Source organism: Eublepharis macularius, chromosome 10 (genome assembly GCF_028583425.1).
Source record: "Eublepharis macularius isolate TG4126 chromosome 10, MPM_Emac_v1.0, whole genome shotgun sequence".
In the NCBI taxonomy this organism is placed as follows: Eukaryota; Metazoa; Chordata; class Lepidosauria; order Squamata; family Eublepharidae; genus Eublepharis; species Eublepharis macularius.
The window spans coordinates 69,217,682-69,233,807 of record NC_072799.1 but is presented as its reverse complement, the minus strand read 5'-3'; the positions used below and the strand labels follow the sequence as shown (position 1 = coordinate 69,233,807).

General features: G+C 42.2%; 1 protein-coding gene across 1 annotated transcript in view; it reads right to left on the bottom strand.

The window, feature by feature from the left end:
- GALNTL6 (polypeptide N-acetylgalactosaminyltransferase like 6) overlaps positions 1-16,126 on the bottom strand; it is an 802,779-nt gene that overhangs the window by 374,100 nt on the left and 412,553 nt on the right. The window lies entirely within an intron of this gene.

The window sequence follows — 16,126 nt, the reverse complement described above, 5'->3', positions numbered from 1 at the left end:
GTGATAAATAAAGCATGTGTGAACCAGCCTTAAGGAGCTGAGGGCCAAGCTACACATGACGAATGACACTTGAACGGCAAGTGGATTGAGTGGAGGGCAAGTGAACAGGGAGAAATACACTTGCTGTTCAAGTGTCATTCGTCACTTGTAGCTTGGCCCTGAGTGATGCAACACAGAGTGACATACATGTATGTAACAGCCTCTACAATGATAATATGTGCCAGATGTGCAACTCCCCACATGTCTCTGCCACATCCTTTAAAACATTTTTTTTATTCCATTCTTTCAAACCTTTCCAGTAACACCTGAAGTTTCTGCAATGGCAGTAACCTCTATTGATTCCAGAAACATTTTGTGCAAGAACAGCCTAGCAAAATGGACCATGAATCTTTAAATAATGTGCTCTTTGTATATCTGCAATGGGTTAGGAATTTGGGTGTATGTGAGAGGGGAGGAGGGAATGGTATGAATGCCTGGAAAGTGATTTTATAACATAAACCAGCAAACTATAAAAATATATTTTTTGCTCCACCAGAATCCTATCAAAATGATAATCGTGTTATTTGAGCAAATGTGTAAATAGGGTATCACAGATCATTAGCATTTCAACTAGCCCTGCAGCAATAAATTCTTTTTTATTTTTGTTTATGTCTGTACATGAGTGAAAAAAAATATTTGCATAAAAAGTAAAGAAAAAATATAAAGTGTGAATATGACCTTCATTTTGATAAAGGAAGAAGAAATGTACGGCAGAATTGTCTTCCATTAGGTACAGGAAGAGAGTAATCAAAAACAAAATGCTGTCAAAATATCTTATGGCCTCATTCTCCTCAAGAACAAATGCATGCAGATAAATGACAGTCTCCTCCCTCCCTTACAGTAAAATATAAAAGCTCATCTTGGTTGCTTGGCAGAACCTGTACAGATTCTCTAATGGAAGTTGAACTTGTCTTCAATAACAGTCAAGGGTCTGAAGGTGAGGTCAAGGTGGGTTCTCAAGAAGATTAGCATATTTGAGCTATTTGTTTTGCCCCCCAAATCATTATCTCCAGTTAGTGTAAAAGATGCATCTATTACATATGTTTTTCCATGCTATGTGCACTTAACATTACTTGTGCAGCTTTTCTTTGTAAGAAATGGCTCAATAAAACATTGGGGGCTAGTATTAAAATTCTAGTGAAACTTGAGGAGGTCAGACTTGTATATTTCATAAGCCAATGAAGGATGCCTCTGTTCAGGGGTTATTTCATAGAAAAAGAGCAGGAGGAACTCATTAGCATAACTCATTAGCATAACTCATCAGCATATGCTACGCCCCTTGCCATCGCCGGAAGTGTGTCATTAGTGTACTTGCTGTCAAAATATCTTATGGCCTCATTCTCCTCAAGAACAAATGAATGCAGATAAATGACAATCTCCTCCCTCCCTCACAGTAAAATATAAATTCTGACCATTCAGGGCTGAAATTGGGCCCAAAATGGCAAAAAGGGATTGAAAATGGCCAAAAAGGGGCCCAAAATGGTCAGGATTGGGCCACTGCTGAGTGAGAGAGTGATCCACCACCCTCAGAGGCCCGATCCAGGCTGTTTTGGTCCCAATCCAAGCTGAAATGGGCCCAAAATGCCTGAAAGGTGGGCGGGGCCACCTGACATGTGACCTCTTTGGGGAACTGCCGGAACTGCATTCCTGCATGTTCCCCCTCGAAATGAGCCCTGCCTCTGTTCACTCAGCACACAGAGGCACATTGAGTTTCCCATGATGTCCCTGTTGGTGGAGGCTAATTCGACTACCAACTGTGACCTGTGACAATAGGGACCCACTATAGACCCTGATGGTCTGATGCTTAAGAACATAAGAAGAACCATGATGGATCAGACCAAAAGCTCATCCAGTCTAGCATTCTGTTCACACAGTTGCCAACCAGCCACCTCTGGAAAGCCTACAAGCATTATGACTGTAACACCATTCTCCTGACTGTGCTCCCTAGCAACTGATGTAAAAAGGCATACTTGTGGACATCTGGTTAAGATGTCAGAGTAATCAAAAGAAACTCTCTGCTGCTATCTCTTTTGTGTGTTATGCATTGATTTGGGCCTGCCTTCTTTGATGCAGCAGTAATTTGCTTTATTTGGTATGGGAACTTTTGTGGTGGGGAGTTGCTGGCTGATTTATAGAACAATGGGTACGATGAAATTTATAGAATTATGGGTATACTTATTTTATTTAATGAAACTTAAAGTTCATTCAGTCCAGAATTCTGTTCACACAGTGGCCAATCAGCTACCTCTAGAAAGCCCATAAGCATTATGACTGTAACAACATCCTCCTGGCTGTGCTCTCTAGCAACTGATGTAAAGAGGCATACTGGTATTGGCACTGGAGGAAGTAACTATCCATCATGATGAGTAGCCATCATGATTAGTAGCTATTGATGGTCCCACCCACCATGAATTCGCCCACTCCCCTTTTAAAGCCTTTCAAGCCATCATCACATCCCGCTTCATGGTGCATATCCCAGTAATAATGCAGAATGCCAACTAAATCTCTTAAACATCAAGGACAGTCCTATGTAGATGTTATTACAGTAGTCCAGTCTTGAGATAGAAAAGACATCTATGGCAATCCAGTTCCAGTTCCAATAACCTTTATTGGCATAATAAAAGCATCAAGAAGCAATGGCAAAGGCAATACAGTATCATTTGCCAATTTGTCAAAATAAGAGCAAAATAAATTACAGGTGGTTAACTCTAACTACTAATGAAAATGAAGAATGATAATAAACTCTCCCCCTAGAAACCCAACAATAATCACAGGTATCGCAATAAACCTTCTCCCTCCTGCTTCCCCCCTCCCTCTCCCTTCCTATCCCCTTTTCCAATTTTTCCCTTTTCTCTGCCACCTGTTCAGTAATTTCAGGAGATCTATCTGCGAACAAGAAGTCCACACCTCCAGTAGTCGCTATCTTAAGGGTTTGAAAGAGAAGGCTAATCAATCTTGAGTGCAGCTGGTTAAACAGCAGGCAGTATAAAATATATATACAATGGAGTCAGGCTCATGGCAGTGACACCTGCAGAATCTTACCTCATGAGGAATACTTTTATATTTGGTAGTGACCACGACTAGAGATGGGCACGAACAGCAATATGAACTAAAAAAAGCCACGAACAGCCCAATCTGCTGTTCACAAATGAACTGTTTGTGAGGCCTCATTCTAAACGAACAGGGGGTCGTTGCAAGCCTTGTTTGTTGCTGTTCGTCAAACCAGACAGTCTGGCACCTGCAATCAATTCCCTTGGCAACTTAGGCAGGGATTGTCTGAACTCTGTCTGAGCTCCTGCTGTTGCCCTGTAAACCCCAATCTAAGCCCAATTTAGCATGATAGGCAAGTCTTCCTTTCAAGTATGGAGCTCCAAATTTGTTACAAGAAAGCAAAGAACAGGGGGGAGGGGGGCTCCCAGCTCTGGTTTTGCAGACAGTGAGGGACAGACAGTTGCTGTTGGCATTTTAAGAGAGAGACAGGAAGAGTGCATTGGAGCTTCAAATTTCTTTGTGTGTGGTGGGATAGGGATCTACCCCTTCAAGTTCCAGGGATGCTGCCAGGCTCTGGGTCAAGCTATTATTTATTACTAGTACCTTTCCTGCTGGCTGCTCAGGTAAGGTTTCTGGGGGTGGTGCGGTAGGGACCTTGATGGCTGGAGGAGAGCCTGCTGACCCCAACGACCAACAAACATGTTCATGAACAAGTGATGTTCGTCAATGTTCATTGTTCATGGGCAATGAACAACGAACACCATGTCTGGGTTTTTTTCTGTTCGTGCCCACGTCTAACCATGACTGAGGGAAATATATTAGGTATGGCCAGCATGAAAGCTTTGTGTTGAGAGGGAATTTCTAGAGTTAAAAATTATGTGGGATAGGAACGACTTAAAAACCAGGGGAGCAAGTCCCCTCTGCTCCAGCATTTATCACCTGCGAATCAATGTCCCAAATTCTTGTGCATCAGAGCCTGCATGGAGAGAAAGGACCACAGTATTTTTATACACAACTTTTGAAATGTAACCTCATCACATCTATAATCTGGCCTTTCAAAAGTTGCTATAGATGCAGAAGTATCCTACACGGGATCCTGAGCCCCCATGAAGTACTTATTACAGGTGTTCCGAATTCCCTTCCCTAGAGCTGCAACACATGCAGACCTTCTCAACCTCTGTTCCCCATTTGCAATTTTGACATACTACTCTGACGCTGCACTGAAAAACATTATAGAAATGTTCAGTATTACAACTGCTGAATTTTGACCAATGTACACACAACTAAATGTTTAAAAAGTTCTGAAATAATATTATTTTGAAAAGTTCTGAAAGTATTTTATTTCATACAATATATTTGTCTCAGGGCCAGGGACACATTTTAGCTGCTGAGAGGCACAAAAGATTTCTGAAAAGTACAGCAAGAGCCAAAGGATTGCTTTGGGGAATTAAAATGTAGAAAAGCACTAGTATCCTAAAGGGCATTTGCTGTGACTATTTCCTTCCTTTGTATGCTTTGGTATAACAATAGCAATGTTATCAGCCCAGGACAAATGGGCACTCCCTTGCCCCAAGCGTAGAGATTTGTGCTTTTGGCATGCATATCTAGTATGTAGGCACAGTTCATTTATAACAGCCATTCAACGTGTGGAACCTATGAGTTGGCGAAAGATTCAGTGCTTCTGAGGCACAATCACATGTGGTCTGGAAGACATTACAGAATTGTTCATCATACTGCTGAATGTTCCAATAAAACCATCTGTACCGTTTTGCATCCCAGAATGCAAGAGAGTTTATGGCCTTGAATTAGCATTTCCACGGTAATTACACATATTCCTTTCAAGAGCCTGTTAGCAGCTCTTTGTTCATACTGTCAATTTTATGTTCACACTTGGTAGAAAATGTAGCTTGCATCCAGTAACATGATTTGTGTTCTTTAAACGTTTCAGAAGATTGGGGTGGCTGAATTTGCTTGTGAGACTCTCAGATCCATGACTCAATCGAATCATTTTGGTCTTTGTCATGCTTTTTGTGACAATGCTATCTTAAGCATGGGAAAGTTTAGCAAAAAACATTAGCATGACTGTGGTTTATTACAGTAATATGATATGTACATTTGTGGCTTAAAATTGCATTTCAATTGTCAATAATTAATGTTGTCCAGCTTTAAACAGGCCACAAGTCTTCTTGAAATAATCATCAGATTTACACATTATGTTCCATCGTTTATGAAATACATTTCCCCCCAAAGGTAACCAATTTGTCCTACCAGGCAGTAAGGTGAAACAGGCTTCAGCTCAATATTCAACACCTTTTTCTTTAACAGATTTAGAGATGCAGGTACATATTTAATCATACCTGTGCCTTGGGCACTAACTAAATGTTGCAGTTAGTGGTCATCAGTAGGCCATGTTCCCATAATTTTCTAAGCTGTAGAACACAAACATATTGGATCAGACCCTCAACCTTCTTTTTGAACAACTCTTCTTCTGTTGTAGAGGAAGGCCTTCACTGAAGACCACGCTATTGTAGAACTAAGTGCTCTTTGGCTCATTGAAAGACACTGGTCTTGCATGAGTGGAAGGGTTTAATTGGGGAGAAATGCTTTCCTTGGTACTTTTGGCATGGGGATTGCAGAAATCAGCATTATCCCCACCTTTTTTTTTTTTGCTCCATCTGCTCCATTGACAACTTGGCCTCTATATGGTGGACACGGACGATGGAAATTAGCACTGCACAAGTGGAACAAAAAATGAAGATCCAAGGCATTGTGAGAATCAGAAGAGAATAAGAAGCACATTACAGTTGTCCTCAATCTAGATGTCATGCATGAACCTTGCAAACTCCATTTCTGGTCCACACAGACCGCTGAAACAGGACAAGGAGCAAAAGAGAAGCAGGGCAGGATCCTGCACTACAGTAAGTATATGCTTTTTTTTTTAAAGAGCAATACCGGGAATAAGGCTAGGAAGTTCAATTCACAAGTAAGACCCATGCTATTCTTACACCTATTCCCATATGAACCTATGATCCTCACCTGCGACTAGGACTGTGGCAACCCAAGAAAAGTATCTTTAAAGACAACACTGAATGCTGTGCACATCTATTGGGACTACCTGAATGTGGCATCTTTTAAGACTGGGCAGGCATAGCTTGCAACACTGTCTTTAAAGACACTGTGATCAGTCAACCCCGGCCTCCGCCATGATTAATACAGCCTGTGATATAAAATTAATGAGGCTTGATCTGCACTAGGGAAATTCCAGCTGGCTGGGCAGAGCATTTCCGAGTCTCGCCCGGGAGAATGAAGCATGAATAGAATGCAAACACAACTGTCAAGGACTGGGCGTGACTAGTTCCTGCCCCCCCCCAAGCTGCAGATGTGCAGTTGTTGACAACAAAGGTTCTCACTGAGTCACTCCCCACACATTCCAAACACCCCTCGTTTCCATGATTTGCATCCCATCTTCCAATTGATGGGCCATCAATCAGCACTGATAAGTTTGTAATTTCTTCTTGGGGATATGTAAATTCATTCAGCCCAGCTCCAGGGACATTAATGAGCAATCGTTTCTTTGTCAAACAACAGGAAAACCCAAATCTTATTGTTTTGTCATACCCCAGTACCAACAATCAAAGGTAAACAAACTTTTGTCATTCCCAGGAACTAATTTTTACAGTCTTTGTTCCAACAGCTGAGGGGACTCCCCAGCTTCAGGTCACATTTTGCCCTATAAAAACCAGGGCTCTTGCCCCATTCAAATTGTACACGTTTTCCTGGATCCAAGAGCTGTATCCTTAGGGTCATATTCTCTAAGACTCTCCTGGTTCAGAACATGGGCTGTTTGAAACCCTCTTCCTTCATGGACTGCTCTACTCCTCTTCATGGATAGGTAAATATACCCCAAATTCATCACTCTAATCCAACCTCTGGCTAAATTCCTAGGACTTTGTGTGCTTGTGTACACCATTTGCTACTTCTTGTGTGTGCGCATTTTCTCTTTTAAATAAAGTTACTCCTTTACTTTGAAGAACATCAGTCTCGTCAGTTTCCTTGGGGAGGGGACCCCATAAAAATTGGTGGAGGTCCAGTTTGTTTCTCCTCCTGCATAGCCTACTCCTTGCCACTAATTCCCCCCTTACTCACAAGGAGTCCTATCCAGGTAACACCACCTGTGGAATTAAGAAGTAAGTGGTGTTAACAGCTGTGGCACCTGGACAGATTATTGCAACCTGAGCACTGGTAACTGTGGAAGCGTCATGGAGGGGCTGGGAAACCTAACTGATATTATATTGCTGCTGTTACATCACTTCAGATATGAACTTTGGAGTGAAGTTACCATGTTGGGGCAACGCTCTAGGATTCCAACAATTTTTCCTTTGCTTTTCCTTCTACCACCATACCAAGCAATGGAGGGGGGCAGCTGGCAGAAGGTCTCCTGCTATAGCAGCCCTACCTGAGCAGTGAGGTGATGGTGGTGAGAGAAGTGGTAAACATCATTATCAATAGGGATGTGCAAAATGAAACAAATGAGCCAGATATACACCCAGAAATCACAATTTTGTTTAGTTAAAGCAGATTCTGGAATATAGAACCAAATCCAGGAAACTAAATTATAGTGACCCCCTCCCACCAAAAAGTTTGTGTTTCATTTTGGTTCTTATTTCGCAGTAGTAACAACATCTTGTTTTTCTTAATGGCGCTAATTGGATTCCAAGGGGAGAGAGCCTTAAATGATGAATTAACTCTGTTGGTGGGAAAGGGGAATATGAGCAATGCTCATGAGTGTATCTTTTTTTCTTGCGATTACCTGAACATCGTCTTGTCTCCCTGCCCACCCAGTTTTTGCAAGAGGAGACCCCTCCCAGCCTATCAGCTTCTGAAATGTTTGGAAGGGGGAATGTGCAGACTTCAATTACAGGCAGAAATTCTAAAGGCTCTTCCTGGGAATAAGCACTATTCAATAACATGGGACTTACATCTGAGTAGACATATTTATGGGGGGTGCATCTTGGTTTATTTTGTGGTGCTACCAGGGCACTGGTCTGTCTCCCTCACTTCCATCAGTGTACCTGAACGTTTGGTCATGGCTATGAGGTGGCGGGGGGGGGGAATGCATGTTGTCTGTTCAATCAATCAGACTTGTAAAAAGCCCTGGAAGACTTCAATCATAGTTTGCAATTCTAAAAACACTTCCTTGTGAGTAAGTGTTATAAAATAAGATGGGAGTTACATCTAAGATGGGCATTACATCTAAATAGACCTGTTTAGGGGGTGCTTCCCCCCATCCAACATCTGACGAAACATTATTTAAAAACAAATTCTTCACATCAAGCTTAAGTCATGTTCTGTGTGAACCATTTGCCTACTCTACCATTTCAAAAACAATCCTGCCTGCTCACTGCAAAAGGAAAATTTTGGGGGGAAACATGGGTTTATTTAGGTAGTGGTAGAAGATTAAGACAATTATGCTGCCTGTTTGCCTGCCTGCATTTGGGTGACCGAGATTGGTAGTGATTAATGTGAGAACATCCTGTTTTGCAGGGGAACATGGAGTGTCAAAAGGAAGAATTTGCCCTCATCATGGGAACAAAACTGCAAAGCACAAAGTTACACGACACCAAGAAGAAACAGCAGGATGCAAAGGTAATAATTTATTGGCACTATAGGAAAAGAAAAAAGTGAACATAAAACAGGATTGTTTCTAATGCTGCCACCAGTTTCCCTCCATAGTGTGCACCCGCTAACACTTGTCATCTTCAGGGTCCGTTGTTGTTGTTGTTGTTGTTGTGTGTACATGTGCATAGTGCACTAAGGAAAAACTCAGTGGATCAACGGTTTAGAGGAAGAACTGTGTTCTGTGTGATTTTGGTGCCATTAAGTGCAAAAATAGTTGCCCAAAGTACCTGAAAGCTCTTCTTGCAAAAAATGAGGCCAAAACTCATAACAATCCCCCCTCCCAACAGATTAGATCCAAGCTGGCAACACCTCACCTGGAAGAAAATGGTACATAGTTTGTTTGACAATTCCAGATTTAAAATTGAAACAGATTTTTTTCAGTGCACATCCCTAGTTACCAATAAGCATAGCCATGCCTTGTTTCATTTCTCCATGCTTTCCTGCTAGGACAACAAAATGGTTTTTAGAGGATTTCTTTCCTTTGGAATCTATTTTAGAATTGCTCAGAAGTTCCCACTAAGCAGCAAAATTGGCTCCTGTTTTATCTGGGCAGGGAATGTGTTATTTGGCAGTGTAGCATTTCATTCTCACTGAGCTAGTGAACCCTAAAATCTTCCTTTGGTGCAAGGCTAAAAAGCATTACTTCTAACTGGAAATTTCTTCTCAGGGACACAGGCCACAATATATTTTTCTACATAATGAAAATGAAAACATAATAGATAGTTTCACTTTTTGATCTGAAATCGTTCAGGCATTGTATCTGTAAATGAATATAAAGTTTTACAAGCTGTGAGAGAAATCATATTGAAATTAATGGGACTACACACACAGCATGTAAAGTGAAGCGTTCAAAAGCTCTTTAGCCACAGTCTTTCCAGAATGGCTATAATTGCTACAACAGAGCACTCGTGTATCCGCTGGTCTAACAAACTGGGGAAAATGCAAGCAGAGAGCCTCTAGACCATTTGATGTATATCAGCAATGAACCTAGTACAAATATGAATTTACCGTACCACCTTAAACAATTTTAAAGACAAGCATTGTCAATCATTGGCCATTTCCACACACGTTGAATAATGCACTTTCAATGCAATTTCGCAATCCTTTTGAAGTGTTTTTTTTGTTCCACACATGGAAAATCAGTTTCAAATGTTCACTAAAGAGTATTGAAAGTGGATTATCCAACGTGTGTGGAAGCAGCCTTAATGACAGTCTTACTGACAACATGATAGGGTAACGACTCTCTCCAGCCAAAAAGTTTGTGTGTTTGATTTCAGTACTTACTGCACAGAGGCAGCACAGGCAAACCAGGCAGTCAGGGGCCATCTGGCAGCATCTTGTTTTCCTTAATGGCAAGACTGTGTCTGCACATGCAACCAATTGGATCCAAATGGGAGAGACGGAGACCTTAGCATTCGCTCCTTTGGTGGGAAGGGGATGTGTGTGGCATACATTAGTGCATTTTTTCTTCAATGCTTCTTGGGCAATGGGCTTATGGTATTGGTATTGAGTGGTTCATATGGATGAAAGGTTTGCTTTGCACTACAGAGCACCTGCGTCCTCAATGTCATCCCTTTCTGTATGCTTTTACACACAGTGCCAGCAACAGCCGTGCGGTCGTGCACACATGGGTTTGAGGAGAGAGGAGTCTCCTTCAGCCTCCAAGTCCCTGGCTGCTGCAAAGGCTCATGCTATGCAGATTAGAGTGAAAATTGGAAAGAAAAAGCAGTTAGGAGAGTCAGGAAGTCATGTGGAGCTAGTTCATGTTCATTCAGTGGCCTTTTGCTGCTGCTGTCCTTCGCTTAGGTGCCATGGTGCCAGGGACACCACTGTGACTAAGGATGTCCTCCAAAGGTAGCGGGTTGAGGAACACCAGAAGGAATTTCATCTTGCTCAGAAAGCCTTCAGGCAGGTTTTTTGGGCTTCTCTGATTAAAACAGATAACCCAGCATTGAACACTTACACAGGCACAGAAACCTAAATCTCTCCAGATCTAGTCAGGTTTTTTTATTTTCTGGCATAGCAAGAGGACTCTCTCCTTTATCTTTTTCCACCATTGATTCTTCTTCCTTTTAATTCAAATCTAGGTAAATGTTTTAAGTCAGAAAGGAAGTTTGACAGCCAACAACTTGTCCAATCTCCCACTTTCACTAGTTAAAGTATAGGGGGAAAGAGAGCCATTCTCCCTCTACTTCATTTCCTGTGAAGGACAATCCAACATCTAGCACACCCTTTCTGTGTGCTTTTACACAGAGTACGAGGACAGACTGGTAGCTGGAGGGGGGGAGTTAAACAGAGAGTTCTTAGCTGCTGCAAAGCAGATTTGGGTGAGGAGGATTTCCTCCTCATCGTGGAAACAAAAGTACAAGGTACAAGGAAACATGGCATAGCAGCAGGAATAAAAGGTAATAATTTATTGGCTTTGCTATCATAAAGAAGCATTTTTTTCCTTTTGCTGCACTGTGCTGGTTGGCGATGGAACACTTTCCTGCTTGCGCACTGTGCTGGTGTGCCATGCCAGCACTACTTTGCCAATAAGTTTATTGCCCCTCAACACTTGCCTTCTTGGGCGCCCATTGTTGTGTGATTTTTCAAGTGCTTGAGGAGAAACTCAACTCATTGGAAGGGTTTTGGAAGATGTAGTTTTTGGTTAAGAGTGAATAAAACCTCATTTTCCCAACTCCCCCCCAAAGGACAGTGTGTGTGCGCACTGCACAGCACAACACTTGCCTTGACACGTGCCTTCCCCAGGAATTCCTTGGGGTCCATAAACATGGAACCTCACTCTCAAACTTGGTGGGTCAATGGTTTAGTGAGGGGACTGTGTTCTGTGCAATTTTGGTGCTGTTGTGTGCCAAAATAGTTGCCCCAGAACCTTGTTTCCTCTCCCCTTGAAAAGAAAAGTGTGTTTGCACATGTGTGGCCAATATGCGCACAATGGCTGAAACTCATGAAAATGAGAAAAAGCAAACATATTAGTTCTGAGCCAGCACCAGAACAAATCTGTAATGGAACATAATGATTCAGCAACTCCTCAGAACCGAAACTGAAATGGAAACTTTCTTGGTGCGTACCTCTAATACTTAGTTTTATATAACTTTACAGGAAAGTTCAACATACCATATTTATGGAGAATTAATGTGGGATACAGCTGTGGCTTGCCAACTCATGGGCAGGGCCTACCCACCACTTACTTGCTGTGGGGTGGGAGGGGGAAGTGTAGAATGGTTGAGCCAGCTGCAGGGATGAAAGTTTTGTAAACCTGGACTGCTGTCTCTGCTCGTTCTCCCCATGCTTAGTATGACTTTGGCAGACACATGGGCAGTCTCCCAATCCCAACCAAAGTGACCCAAGTTATTCTGATCAAGTGGCCTTTCTCCTGTTCCAAGATAAAACAAACTTTTTCCTTACAACTAGCCTCAAGGGAAGAACATGCTGGTGGAAAACTGGCTAGCTGGCAACCCTGGATGTAGCACATGATTAGTGAATCCAAGTAACCTCATGGATACTTCTTTCCTATGATAAGAATTATGCTCTACCCTTCTGCGTTCAGAGGCCATCCTTTGCCTTAGTCATCTGGCAAGAAGAGGGAAGCTGATGCATTCCGTTCCAAAGGACTATAGTACAGCATTTCATTTTGCCTGTTAATTTGTGCATCTGTTTTCCTTTCAGGCTGAAGAACCAAAAAAGTGCTGTCTGGAGGGCTGTTCAAATGCTAGAGTGCTATAATTCACAGTACGTCTGTCACTAAAACCACAAGCCATTTCAATCTTTTCAGATAGTAAGTGAAAGTAAATATAGAAAAGAGCCAAGTTGGAATTATCAAAGAACTCTTATTAACATGTCCCTGGCTGGCTCCCTCTGCTCTCTTGTTAACAAACCCTAGGAAATTAAGTTGAGAGAGTTACAAGATGCTCTCAGGATTTCCACTTTGCTGGAGGGCAAACAGTGCTTTGACATACTAAACAAACCCAACAGAATCATATTTTTTTCCAACATAGAGAGGAGACAGATACAAGAAACAACAAATAGCAGTCTATTGCCCAAAGGCAAAAATAGAAAAAAAACAAAACAGTCACGCATTGTCACATCTGTATCCAAGCTTAGTATCCTTAATGGCATAGCTCACATACCACTTAAGTGGATTTACTTCTGCACAGGTGCCCTGTCATTCTTCACTTCAAATTTAAACTTCTTTGTAAAATTCTATGTCTCCCCATCCTTACCTGTCTAAATAATATCAGGCACTCTGGGTCTTGGTGAAAAATGCCTACAGCCAATCAGTTGTAATGCAAATTAATATGATTTCTGTATCCTAAATTTACTTTTATGAGGCAAAAATAAATAAATAAAAATAATCCGATTTTTTCTTTTAAAGACATCCTTTAACCAGAGTTGGTAATGAATTTTGGAGGGGGGGAGTCAGATTTAATATTTCAGTACCAACATTTCTGTGTCACCTCAGTGCCTACATTTTAGTTCTGAGGTCTGCTCCCTCTGCCCCCATCTTCAAACAGCATAGAAAACAACTACAGAAGCTGGGAATGCCATGGAACCCCTCCTGAGAAAATGTCTCACCCAAAGACCAGCATGCAGAGATTATCAGACCATATTTAAAAACCTCCATCTATTTCATCAGTGGGCCTTCTTTCCATCATTAACATTAGGCTGGTCTTCCCCAATTAACAATACCATTACCTATTGCCTCACCCAAGAAGTCATGCTTCTATTTGGGGCCAGTCATTTTAAAGCCCTATTTCCCAACTGCCATACAGTTTGAATTTGCCCCTGGACCCTTCCCCCCTTCTAGGATAAACTTTATTCTAACTCATTGGCACAATTTGGGCCCCTGCCTGGTCCCCACCTTTGCTTCCTAGCCCAGAAACATGTGTCTTTTTCCCTTATGTGCCTTGCTTGCGCTACATACAGGCAGAATGTGCCACCAATTTGTACAAGATGCTCAAATAAGATGACCACACCACTCCACACCCGACAATAGCCCTGCAGAGAAGATTAGCACATCAAGCACCAATCCATATGCAAAAGAACCGCCTCAGGATACAGTGAAGCCTCCCGCCATTAGCATTCCACACCCTGGGAAACTCTTACAGAATGACTCAGCTCAACCCCACCCCTCCTGAGTAGATACAAATGACCTACATCTTTTCCACACTGTGACACTGAGAGATCTCTGTCTTTTGGTGCTACACCTCTGAAGATGCCAGCCACAGCTGCTGGCGAAACGTCAGGAACTACAATGCCAAGACCACGGCAAGACAGCCCGGAAAACCCCCAACAACCAAGATGACCAGTGCTTCAGAAATAGATGTCAGATCTCAAGAGTTCCACCAGGAAATGATTTGCATTAATAATTCTAAGAGAATGGACCCTTGCTTTGGAAAAACCAAAGAGATTCCTTCTAGGCCATCTAAATTAGAAGTCCCACTTAAAGAGACAAGCTCAGTTTTTAGTGGGTGAACAGATTAATTCTCCTAGGCCTTGTAATATTCCAGGCTCTGCATTAGACATGGGCATGAACAGCATTACGAACGAAAAAAACCCACGAACAGCCCATTCGTCTGTTCGCGAACAAGCCATTCATGAGGCCCCATTCTAAATGAACAAGTGGTCATTGCAAGCCTCGTTCGTTGTCTTTGTCAGCCAGACAGTCAAGCCAGACAGTCTGGCACCTGCAATCAATTTTCTTGGCAACCAGAGGCAGGGACTGAACTCTGTCTGAACTCCTTCTGGCTTTCCTTCTGGCTTTAACCCGTCAAAGTACTTCTAGCAGAGAGTCCCATTTTTGCCACTGTGAAGAGAAAATTACAACAAAGGGGGAGACCCATGGACCATGCCTTTCCCAGGGTGCAATCTCTCTGAAACTTGGAGGGTCTTCAGATGACAGTGAGGACTATGTCCCTGCAAATTTGGTGGGTATTGGACATTGGAAAGGTCAGTATGTGGAGTGTTTAAAGGGCCCTGCCCCTTGCACATGGCAGGAAAAGGCCCTTTAAACTCTCAGCTGGCCAGCTGATAGTTTAAAGGGATCTTTAAAGGGCCATGAACAACGAACAAGAAACATGTTTGTGAACAGGGTCATATTCGTTACTGTTCGTTGTTCATTGTTCGCGGATGTCAATGAACAACGAACAGCTTGTTCGGGGGTTTTTTCCCATTCGTGACCATGTCTACTCTGCATCTAGTGTTCTTGAAGCTGAGGCAGGGTTTCTTTACCAACAGAGAAAAATGGCAGCAGAGTAGTCTCTCCCTTTGCAAAGATCAACAGCTGAATGAGAAGCTCATATACTAGAGATTATTTTAAAAGTTTAATGTGCTGGTAGACACATTCCCTTACTGCATTTTCAAATATCTCAAGACAGTCTGGTGGATGATGTTCTATAGCAACAGGAACATCAGACTCTGTTATCTTGTGTTTCATGGCCTTAGTAGTCCTCCGCTCCAGAGCCAGGATTTCTGTATGTCAGTACATGTGTACTATCGCTAGGCCGCATGTGATGTCCTAAGCAGTTAACAAGTGTTATAATGATATTACAGTGTCTTTGAACATCTCTAATATCAGAAGTGATCAGTAATTTTACCTGATTGTCTATTTGTTGGAAACCTTTGATAGTGTTCCCATATTGTTATTTATCTCTTACTTTGTGATGAATGTTTGCTTTTTGGAGTGTCTACAAATTTGTAACTATAATAATTTAATTTTTTTTAAAAAAAAGATAGGCAGAATGCTTCCCCAGTGGGTGCTTTTGCTAGCCCCAAGACTACTTTTGTTCTACAAGCTGTCTGAGGCCCCGTCTGATGCACAACAGGTGGCCCCACTTTCTTCCCTTTTAGTTTGACTTACTGCCCAGCCACCTGGATCTCTGAATCAGCATTGGACTTCCTGTTGGATCCATAGATCAGTAGCTGTAGATTTTTCTGACTTTCCCCAGCCCGCCTTCTCCTTGTTCCTTTACTTCTATTGGTAACTTTCCCATGGTACCTGGAACCACTCTTTCACCACTAATTTCCTGCCTTATTGTATTGTGTAATCCTTAATAAATGTCATTTCAGATTTTTATTCCCTTTGGTAGGGTTGTCAGCTCTGGATTGTGGAATTCATGGAGATTTGGGGGCTAGAGCCTGGGGAGGGCAGGGTTTGGGGAGGGGATGGACCTTAGCAGCATCAGCTGTAATTCCAGGATGGACCCTGGGGAACAGTTGTAATTCCAGGAGATCTCCAGCCGCCACCTGGAGGTTGGCAATTGTACTATTTGTGTCTCCTCCCAGACTTGGAGAAGCAATTCATCTCCATTTTAAATTATTCTTTTCCCTGTTGAGTGGGTTGTTGGTATAATTGATGTTGAGTGTAACCAGGTCCAGGAAACATGTAAAGAGTATGGCCTCTTAGAATATTTTA